This window comes from Salvelinus sp. IW2-2015, linkage group LG16 (genome assembly GCF_002910315.2).
Source record: "Salvelinus sp. IW2-2015 linkage group LG16, ASM291031v2, whole genome shotgun sequence".
Lineage (NCBI taxonomy): Eukaryota > Metazoa > Chordata > Actinopteri > Salmoniformes > Salmonidae > Salvelinus > Salvelinus sp. IW2-2015.
In genome coordinates this window covers 14,475,438-14,487,694 of record NC_036856.1, presented here as the reverse complement: position 1 = coordinate 14,487,694, position 12,257 = coordinate 14,475,438, and positions in this window count along the sequence as shown.

Genomic DNA, 12,257 nt, shown 5'->3' with positions numbered 1-12,257 from the left:
ACCTTTTTGCCACAGCTCGCATTGATGTGCCATCCTGGATGAACTGCACTACCTGAGCCACTTGTGTGGGTTGTAGACTCCGTCGCATGCTACCACTAGAGTGAGAGCACCGCCAGCATTCAAAAGTGACCAAAACATCAGCCAGGAAGCATAGGAACTGAGAAGTGGTCTGTGGTCACCACCTGCAGAATCACTCCTTTTTTGGGGGTGTCTTGCTAATTGCCTAGAATTTCCACCTTTTGTCTATTCCATTTGCACAACAGCATGTGAAATTTATTGTCAATCAGTGTTGCTTCCTAAGTGGACAGTTTGATTTCACAGAAGTGTGATTGACTTGGAGTTACATTGTGTTGTTTAAGTGTTCCCTTTATTTTTTTGAGCAGTGTATAAAAAAAATTGAGTTCTCATCCTGTGTGTGTTGCTTTTCACTTTGTTCTCCTCATATTCTTCCATGTGTAGCTGGTGCTGTACTGCACCACCGTAGCTCTGAGTTGTGTGTGTGATTGATTCAGCCTCAGACCTGGCGCCAGGATAAAGTGACTAAGGGGGCAGTTGAAATTGGTGAGAGGGCACAATTTGATGTTTTTTTGCATTAGAATTACATTGAATTCTGCTTGTATTACGCTATACAAAAATAAACATAAAGTTCAAATGCAGAGAATCCGAGACCATTGGTTGTGCTTTTGAAGTGACAGGTTGGAGCAAAATGTGTAGCCTATCTCCGCTGCACTGTATCAGCACAATGGACAGCGCCCTACACGCTGAAGCTGTTTTGGTAATGAATATAGGCTTCAAGATACAGTGCCTTAAGAAAGTATTCACACCCCTTGAGTTTTTCCACATTTTGTTGTGTTACAGCCTGAATTTAAKATGGATTAAATTAGGATTGTTTTTGTCACTAGCCTACACACAATACCCCATAATGTCAAAGTGGAAGGATGTTTTTCTAAATGTTTACAAATTAATAAAAGCTGAAAAGTCTTGAGTCAATAAGTATTCATCCCCTTTGTTATAACCAGGGCTGGATTAATGCAGGGGCTTGGGCCCAGGCCCGTGGGGGGCCCATGAGGCAAAAAAAAAGCTATTAAGGAAATATGTATTGTATATATTAAATATAACGTATACAGTACATTATATATGTAGTTTATATTTTATATTTTTTCACTGCAACCGCCAACCACAAGAAGACTTAGGAGCCCGCTCTCAATGAGTGTGCCTTGATTGGGTAACTGATTAATACAAAATACATTTTTWAAAAGCATAATAAACAAATGTAACTGGTCAATTGTGAGGGACAGGAGCCTACTCTCAATGTTCAAAATACACCAGAGAGCATAATTTTGCCACAGAGGATCAATAGTTTATAAAAAAACAACTGTGGAATAGTTTTTATTACAAGCACATCAGGTATCTGCCAAAATGAAGGAAACACCAACATAAAGTGTCTGAAAAAATACAAAGCCCCGGGGCCTATGATTTCTTAATCCGGCCCTGGTTATGGCAAACCTAAATATATTCAGGAGTAAAACTGTGCTTAATAAGCCACATAAGTTGCATGGACTCACTCTGTGTGCAATAATAGTGTTTAACATGATTTTTGAATAATTACTTTACCTGTAATTACCTGTATGTCTATTAATAATTACCTCATCTCTGCACACATTACAATTATCTGTAAGGTCCCTTAGTCGAGCGGTGAATTTCAAACACAGATTGAACCACAAGCACCAAAGAGGTTTAACAATGCCTCACAAAGAATGGCACCTATTGGTAGATGGGGGAAAAAAGCTAATATTGAATATCCCTTTGAGGATGGTAAAGTTATTAATTACACTTTGGATGGTGTACCAATACACCCAGTCACTACAAAGATAAAGGTGTCCGTCCTAACTCAGTTGCTGGAGAGGAACGAAACTGCTCAGGGATTTCACCATGAGGCCAATAGTGACTTTAAAACAGTTACAGAGTTGTGATAGGAGAAAACTGAGGATGGATCAACAACATTGTAGTTACTCCACAATATTAACCTAATTGACAAAGTGAAAAAAAGGAAGCCTGTGAAGTTGAATTGCCTATTTACTCTATTTCATCTCACTGCCCAATCCAATATCTCATCAGCCCAGCCAGACAATTTATAAACTTGGTCTCCACTATAAAAGCATCTAGACATTATTTCCCATTTCTTTTAGACTAGCAATTGGTTTTCAACAGCGGAGATTTGTATAAACCTTGCTGTCTGTCTCGCCGACATTTGCAACAAATGTGCTATTTTTCAATACATTGTTTAAGTATTACTGAACCACTCTTCTATGTGAACAGAGCCAAAACAGCCTGCACACCGAAAATACTTGGAATGCCCATCACTAGCATTTACTTCGAGGGCTCACAATGGTTGTGTTCCCCTGCTCAGACGTTGCTGACACGTGCCAGATCTTACAAGCCTGGATAGGTATTTTACGTATCAGTTAACCACGTCATGTTATAGCAATCTGGTGCCCTAAGGCAGAGTTGATGACGTGGCACGCAACTATTGGTTGATGCATGCTACGTCTGAGAAGGGGAACACGCTCCCTTGTGTTTGTCACATGCTTTTTGCAGCTTCCCGAGGTCAGCTCGTTCATGTCGACTGCGTTCTACATGATGCGCACCCACGGTGAGAGGCCTGCACCACTTTTTCCTGTGTGTTCTGCCATTTTTAAGGTATTATTTTGTCTCTCGTGTTGAAAGTGTACACCGGTTTGTAATATTGTATGATGATTATTGGTCTGATTTAGACATTGTATGGCCTTCAGCCAATGAATTGTTTATGTGCACCCCTGCTTATTGTGGCAATGGTTTTGCCCAGGGTGTGGTTCAAGGTATTTCTACTGTCAGTAAACACTTAAGGTACTTGTGTCAAACTCATTCCACGGAAGGCCGAGTGTCTGCGGGTTTTCGCTCCTCCTTTGTCCTTGACTGATGAATTAAGGTCGTTGATTGGTAAGGAACTCCCTTCACCTGGTTGTATACAGTAGGTCTCCATTGAAAGGAAAAAACAAACAACAGCAGACACTAGGCCCTCCATGGAATGACTTTGACACCACTGTCTAAGGGGAGAGTATCTGTGAATCCCAAAACAGCCACTCACCCCTACCAACTCGCTTGGAGGGCCCTCCGTTGTCAGGTATTGCTGACAAAACTCAGAGGGTGACTTGAGGGCGATCAAATAAACTCATGAACTTCAGGACACACTGTGACTTGAATGATGCAATTCATGTTTCACATTTAAATAATAAAACAAGCATGAAATTCAAATATCCCCCTGTCGTTTTACAAGATATAAACCTCATTAACAGTTTAACATTTAATTTGGGAGGTATTTCATATGTTACATGTGTCAAGCATCGAAGTCAGACACAAACAAATACAGGTAGCTCATAATTAAGCACGCTTCTTCATTCTTTCGCGAGAAATTGCGCAAACTCAAAAGTAATGCGGCGTGTTATGGGATACCACTTCGCCCTGAAGCTTGCAGCATAGCTGGCTTGGTCAAGTGGCTATCGGAGGGTCAAATTAGCCCCTATACCCTCCATAATTTCCACTCCTTTAGTTTGGGACACTTGTGCATATGGTGGAGGGGCACGTGAATGTGTAAATGGAGGGCAGAAGGGGAAGGCATGATTTGAGATTCAGCCTATGTGGGTAGGCTGTGGTCACGTCCCCTGCTCAGATGTTGCATGCATCAAGCAATGGTTGCGTGCCACGTCTTCGACTATGCAGTCGGGCACCAGATTGCTATAACATATGATGAGGTTAGCTGAAACGTAAAATACTTATCCAGGCATTGTAAGATCTGGCATGTGTTAGCAACATCTGAGCAGGGGAACACAACCATTATTTTGTCTTCACAGTAGGCTAGGACTACCCATAGCCTGTTTCCTAAGGGTTAGTCTTTGGTTTTTGATTTCTTGGAGGAAATGAATTTTGTTTGTCTGTTTGTTCTGTAGCCATGTCATTTTTGCCTATTTTGTCAACATTATTACTTACCTCAACCTTTGCTACCATAAAGCTCCCATTATTTTTTGGGATAAAATCAAAAAGAATGTCACCTTATCCTTAGCCTCTTGCTTGCCCGACCTTACGATCGCAAGAAACGTTTACCCTTTTGACGTCCACCAAAAATGAGCACTGAGAAAGAAGTATCAAAGGGATTTAACCTATGATGAGCCATCATCATCATCTTCACTATCCAACTACTGTCTTTACACAAGATTAACTCTACAGAACCCACAAGAGATTTAACCCACCGGTATGCAAAAAATGCTTTTGACTTATTCTTGTAGGGTCTACTGTGTAGGTTTGTGTCAGTACAATGTGTTAATGGATCTGTTGCAATCCATTTCAGGGTGTCTGTGTCTATAGGTTTCTCTATGAGCATCTGCTAATCTCTTTTATGACAACCTCTGCCATGTTCACAAATAAGAATCGAAAATTGGAAAAGTGGGGAATAAGGCTGAGGTAAACATGGCCAAATTACAGAGTTGTGACTAGAAATATGAATTATTAATTGTCAGCAACATTTAGTAGGGATGGACAATTGATTTGACTGAGAATTTCTTCAGGTCACAGTAAATTGGTCTCAGATCATTTGGGATTGCAGTAGCCTGTGAAATCAAAGCAGTGTTCTGTTCCCCTCTGGTGGCAGGAAAGCACAGGTGCAACGCACTCAAGCTCAACATTGTCAAAATAGGCCGAGATAAGGCCCAATTCAAATAATTCATCTGCGTAACTTCTTGTTTACTTACTTTAAAGAACTGACTGAACTAATATGACTGGATAGGCTTAGTGTAGGCAAGTGTTCCTTCCATAGGTTTTCACTTTGTTGCGTCAGTACTTCAAGCATACAAGAAAAGATGCACATTTTAAATATACCTATTCATTTGAAAAGAGCCCATGACTCCTCAGCCCAGGTGTTTGTGGTCCACTCTCAATTAGTTTGTCAATTGGTATGTGGAATCAAGTAGTGTTTGCTGCTTTACCCAATAGCAGAAGTGCATAAAGATGGCGGCCCCTACGAGCTTGTAAAATAAAAGGAGAGCCACACACTAGAAGCTCAGATGCAATAATTTTATAACCATTGTTTCGACAGACAACTGTAATGACAAAAACCGCGGGTCACTCATTTATAAACTTTGAAAGGACAGACACAGGTGTCTGTAATCATGGCCGGTTGTGGCTTGATTTACAGATATATATATAGAACATATGAATAAGCATGAATGGATAACATACGATCATAGATACAATTTGGCTACATAGGCCAACAAACATTTGCAATGGATAGCAAAAACACAATAATCACAAGAATGGCTTCAGATCAAAGTCTACGTTGAGACTGAATGGAGCAAGGGTCTTTAAATTAAAGATCCAGGCAGCCTCTCGTTTTAACAATAAACTGTCAAGGTCACCATGCACTTACCACAAATTCCTAGTTTTGCTAAGTTCACCGTATTGTACATTGCTCTCGTATAAAAGAAGGTTGTATGGTCATTAGAACAGTATACATCATAATCACAATTTCAGCTTCAAGGCGCCAGCTATTTGAACAACCGAAAAGGTTGTGCTGATTTATTGGCACTTCGAACCATGTGGCACAACTAAGTTTACAAACTCAGTCGATACGGGGCCGGATTAATGCAGGGGCTTACCGGGACTGAAGCTCCTGGGACCAGGGCGTTGGGGGCCCAAGAGGCAGCAAAAACAATAGTAATAATAATAACAACTAAATAAATAAATACATTTACAGTACATACAGTATTATGCAGTACATACAGATGTGTAGTACATACAGTGCCTTGACTTTTTCCATTTTGTTATGTTACAGCCTTGTTCTAAAATAGATTAAATAAATACAAATCCTCAGCAATCTACACACAATACCCCATAATGACAAATATTTTGCAAATGTATTAAAAATAAAAAAACAGAAATACCTTATTTACAGAAGTATTCAGACCCTTTGCTATGAGACTCGAAGTTGAGCTCAGGTGCATCCTGTCTCCATTGGTCATCCTTGAGATGTTTCTCCAACTTGATTGGAGTCCACCTGTGGTAAATTCAATTGATTGGACATGATTTGAAAAGGTACACACCTGTCTATATAAGGTCCCACAGTTGACATCTGGTTTGGGCTTAGTGGGACTATCATTTGTTTTTCAACAGGACAATGACCCAACACACCTCCAGGCTGTGTAAGGGCTATTTTACCAAGAAGGAGAATGATGGAATGCTGCGTCAGATGACCTGGCCTCCACAATCCCCCGACCTCAACCCAATTGAGATGGTTTGGGATGAGTCGGACCGCAGAGTGAAGGAAAAGCAGCCAACAAGTGCGCAGCATATGTGGGAACTCCTTCAAGACTGTTGGAAAAGCATTCCAGGTGAAGCTGGTTGAGAGAAGGCCAAGAGGGTGCAAAGCTGTCATCAACGCAAAGGGTGGCTATTTGAAGAATCTCAAATGTATTTGATTTGTTTTTGGTTACTACATGATTCCATATGTGTTATTTCATAGTMTTGATGTCTTCACTATTATTCCACAATGTAGAAAATAGTAAAAAATAAAGAAAAACCCTGGAATGAGTAGGTGTTCTAAAACTTTTGACTGGTTGTGTATCTGAATTCTGTGATTTCTATGCACATTCTCATTGTGTAAAAGTCCTTCACATTTGAGTGATATTCTCAAGATGCAGCTGAGACAGAAATGCAAAGCAGCTTGTGGACAATTGGCTTTATTCCCACTATGATTGAAACACTCTTCGGCTAGACATTCAATTTATAGTCTACCTAGACCAATATGCTAACTTGTGAAACCGACGTCAGTGTGCTGCTATCAGACGATTTATGCTCACAGAAACAACTCCATGGTTAAGGCATTCGTTCTTACTGGGTTAAGGTTTGGGATAGGGTTTTAAAACAGAAACAACTCCATGGTTAAGGCATTCGTTCTTACTGGGTTAAGGTTTGGGATAGTGCGTTTAAAACAGAAAACAACTCCATGGTTAAGGCATTCGTTCTTACTGGGTTAAGGTTTGGGATAGGGTTTTAAAACAGAAACAACTCCATGGTTAAGCATAGTCTTACCCAGGGTTTAAGGTTTGGGATAGGGTTTTAAAACAGAAACAACTCCATGGTTAAGGCATTAGTTCTTACTGGGTTAAGGTTTGGGATAGGGTTTTAAAACAAAAACAACTCCATGGTTAAGGCATTAGTTCTTACTGGGTTAAGGTTTGGGATAGGGTTTTAAAACAGAAACAACTCCATGGTTAAATTCAGGCATTAATTCCGATTGGTTAACAGTTCAGSCATGAATTCCAATTAGTTACATTAAGGATTAAGGTTTGGGATGTGGTTAAAACAGAAAAACAATGCCATGGGTAAATGTATCCATAGCTCTATCTGCGGAATTTAAAGCAAGCTACTGTAGGTTATGGTATGGTACATTCTTAACTCCATTACCCTAGCATCCTTGCAACTTTGAACATAAACGCAAACTTCATAAAATGTAATTGACTGAGAAATGCAACTCAGATCATTAAACCGCATATAAGGATATTAATAGAAACACAGCAATGAATGGAGAGTGCCAGTCAACCTCATGGCCTACAGTTATTCATTCAGCAATTGAAAAGGTAGGTTTGCTAATGATGCACAGCTCTCATTCCATCTCCCAAAGAAAGTGAGTGAGAGTTTGATGCGCTCGTGCTACTGAATACAGTTTAAAGAACTTCATTCCAACCTTGGTGGCCTAGGTCTACTTAGCTGATACATGTACGAAAGCTGTTAAATGAATAATACCACATTTCATTTACTGCTGTTCATCTTATATATTTCAAATAAACCTGTTCTGTTTCCCATTTGATGCAGAATTTTATTTCTGACAGAAACTCATAATTCCGTGAGTCGGGTAACTGCAGTTCAGATGGCAGCAGTGACAAGGAGGGCAAAAACGTACGCCATCTCTATTCCTTATCTCTGAATACTAATTCATYTATTTGCCCTGTGAAGTGTCTTCAATTCCACTTTCACAAACCATTCATTTCAGTTGAACTGTACATTGATACTGATTGTATTTCACTAGTTTAAGCATCTTATTGAAACTTAGTCAAACATTATGTAATGTGAATTACAAAAATGATGCTCTTTAAAACATGTTTCTATCCTGTATGCCTGTCCRCGAAGAAAAGAGCACCCACAGTGGGGTTGGGAACAAACCCGATGCATGAGACCTCCGCTTTTGGATATTAACAAGGCAAATCAAATCAAATGTATTTATATAGCCCTTCGTACATCAGCTGATATCTCAAAGTGCTGTACAGAAACCCAGCCTAAAACCCCAAACACCAAGCAATGCAGGTGTAAAAGCACGGTGGCTAGGAAAAATTCCCTAGAGAGGAACCAGGCTATGAGGGGTGGCCAGTCCTCTTCTGGCTGTGCCGGGTGGAGATTATAACAGAACATGGCCAAGATGTTCAAATGTTCATAAATGACCAGCATGGTCAAATAATAATAATCACAGTAGTTGTTGAGGGTGCAGCAAGTCACCACCTCAGGAGTAAATGTCAGTTGGCTTTTCATAGCCGATCATTAAGAGTATCTCTACCGCTCCTGCGGTCTCTAGAGAGTTGAAAACAGCACGTCCGGTAAACAGGTCAGGGTTCCATAGCCGCAGGCAGAACAGTTGAAACTGGAGCAGCAGCACGGCCAGGTGGACTGGGGACAGCAAGGAGTCATCATGCCAGGTCGTCCTGAGGCATGGTCCTAGGGCTCAGGTCCTCCGAGAGAGAGAGAAAGAAAGAAAGAGAGAAAGAGAGAATTAGAAAGAGCATACTTCAATTCACACAGGACACCGGATAAGACAGGAGAAGTACTCCAGATATAACAAACTGACCCTAGCCCTCCGACACATAAACTACTGCAGCATAAATACTGGAGGCTGAGACAGGAGGGGTCAGGAGACACTGTGGCCCCATCCGATGATACCCCCGGACAGGGCCAAACAGGAAGGATATAACACTCCATCTTAACTCCTACTCCACATTTACTGGATTAGATGAACGGTGCAGAAGAGAACCTCACCCGACAGTTGTTGTTCTTTTCTCGTCAGGACAAGAAAGAAAGAAATGCCGCTACGTGAGGTTAGGTAAAGAGTAAGAGGCCCACAGCTTCAGATCACCCAGCCCAGAAGAACCACAAGACAGGGGACTACAGCTCCACCACTGCCCCCACCAACAAAGAAGGAAGAAACCAGCGGGAGTAGGAGGGGGGCCTCCATACTCAGATGTATTTTCTTCAGGTATAATAATGGTTATGATTACCAAACCTTTGGAGTGAAATTCTGCTCATTGAATACCACAGTTCCCACTGGTTTTTGCTTATTTAACAGTTAAAATGGGCAATCAAAGCCACTGATTTACAAACAGCCACATTGCTATAGGTCCATGACATGTCGAAACTAGAAAACCCAGAAATGTTTGACTTGGAAGAAACTCGTAAATAACTAAAMAACTTTAATTTTAACTCAGAGGTTCCAAGTTTCCGACTTGTCATTAATGCAGCATAAAACCAGCAGYCACTGCTGCACTCGAGCATGGGTTGTGTTCTCTAGTGTTCTATGCAACCCTCTCTCTCCTCTGCAGATAGGAAAGATGAGGTACGTTAGGGTGTCTCTCTTCGAAGGCAAGGCCCAGATCGATATCAGAGAGTTCTACACCACTGACATTGGCGACCTGAATCCGGGGAGGAAAGGTAGGCTACAGTACAGAGACAGTGCTCTTTCCACATCTAGGCCATTAAGCTAGCGCTTCATAAAGGGCTTTGGTGCGATATGCCATCGTGTCACATTCATTTTCTTGAACAACACCTTCCAGTTGAGTGAGTGTGTTTTGCAATGCAGAACTAGAGTGCAGTGGTGAGTTAGCCGCTGAGGGACATCTCAAACGCTGTACGCTTATTAGTCAGATGTACAGTTGGTGAATTTTGCCATGCCAGCTAGAGCATATAAGAATCATCCCCTAACAATGCAGTGTGCTCATCTTATCTTCTACAAAGTCAATCTCTATCATCCTCCCAACCCAACTCTTACTAGCTCGCAAGCAGAATCACTGAGTTGAGGTGTGTGTGGTGTATGATTATGCTGTGGGTTTTGGGTAATTGGGGCTTGTGTGTGTGTGTGTGTGTGTGTGTGTGTGTGTGTGTGTGTGTGTGTGTGTGTGTGTGTGTGTGTGGTGTGTGTGTGTGTGTGGTGTGTGTGTGTGTGTGTGTGTGTGTGTGTAAGAGTGAGCGGTGCAGAATGCTAAGTGGCTCCCTCAGCTGTCTGCCATGGCTCCCTCTGGGCCTCAGTCACTACAGGCCAGGCTGTGGAGATCAAGCTTGGTTGCCTCCCTGTACCGACTCAATGGTTAACAAGAAGCAGCATTAATGCTACTGTAGCGTGCTCTAAATTGTATGTAACTTTTTAGTTCACACTAATAGTACGGCCCCTATTGATTTCTTGTCTCAAACGTCCAGCCTGGCGAAACACTAATGGCAATGGTCAATAAAAATGCATGAACTGGAAGTTCTCACTCTCACCTCCCCTGCAGAACAGGACATCCACCCTTTAAAAATAGCCACTCAACATCCCTGTAGTTTAAGGCTAGAGCAGCAGCAATGTGACAACACAGGAGGCTATATACAGTATGAATGATGGTTGGCCCTGTTTGTTTTTCTGCTGCACATGTAAACAGGCCAAGGTGCTCAGCTGTCTGCCAAAACTATTCTTCTTTGACTGTCCTGTCCTTGCTAACTCCCATTGAGGTGGCCAGATAGATGACTTTGGAATTCAATAAACGTCCACTTACGGCATTGAATGAAACCAAAATAACAGTGGCGGGTACAAATACAGAAATCAATAAAAAAAACTTTGATCTTGTTTCAGGGTGCTGTGCGGCCTGCTATTCAAACATCTCAGACAAGGTTTAGAATAAGAAATGTCAGAGTATGCACCTTGRGCTGCGGTTATTCTACTGACCTTTCACGTCAATGTGGACCCCTACACACTCCCCTGGCTGGTCTGTCTCCCACAAGTGTGGCGTGGAACCCGAAGCAGTGGAACCAGCTAAAGAAGATCATCCCAGACATCGACGCTGCGATCCGGAAGTTCTAGAGCCCCTATGGTGCCCAACGGGCAGCCAAGACAGCCCAGATCGATTCCCCTCCACAGCAGCGAGCCTTTTGTCACTGACAGCATATAACTTAATTTAATTCACTGTTAAACAGCTTTAATTAGTATACATCTGGTAGGTATGTTCAGTTAAAGACCTACGTTTTACTTACCTCGCTTTACAAAATAGCTGTCTGTTCTGTGTTTTAATTCTGTATTTAGTTGTATTTATTAGTTGGCTATATAAACTATGGCTTTAGTTGCAGAGAAAATATGTKATTTGTTGACAACATTTGTAAAGGGAGAGGATAAGTTAATAAATCCTACATGAAGGGAGGGGCTCGATGGCCATTTGAGTCGGGGTACTATTTTGTTGAATTATATTATGATGGCCTAAACTATGTCTCCTTTCATCTTTGGCAAATGCAGACATGTTTCTTGAAGTAATACACACAAAACTGTAGACTCCTTTTATATTCCAGAAGAGGGAGCAAGAAGCCAATGGATTTATCACTGCAATCAACTATGCAAGACCATCAAGACAATGAGCAGGTAATGGGACAAAATAAAAGATTGACGGTATGTGGGAAGTTTTAATTTTAACAGGGTATTGGCACATGTTTGTTTGCATTGAACGTTGCTGTAGTTCTTGTCCTGGAGATGTAAAGCAGTATCTAGCCTATAAGAAACTACATGTAAGAAAATGAAGACTAAAATATGAATTAAAAGGACAGTACCATGTTGTACACACATTTCCTCCGRTGGTGTCAAAAGTGGGATGGAGCTACTCTGAGGCAATCAAAGGCAAGCATGTTTGTGAGGGACTTGAGACAGAGAAGCGCAATGGCGTGTTTTCTGAAAGAATGGGGTAGTGTAGCAAAGGACGGWGGTGGGTTCAAGTCCTGAAAGGACTAGTCCCCCAAATTCTCGACATTATATAGGGAAAGGGTGGGGCCTGCTGTACTGACGGAGGAATGATTCCCATTCCTTTTGTATTTATTATTCATTGAAATTCCGCCATGGCATTGATTTAAATGTTCAAAAGTCACATTTTTGGGTGGTCACATTTTTGGGTGTG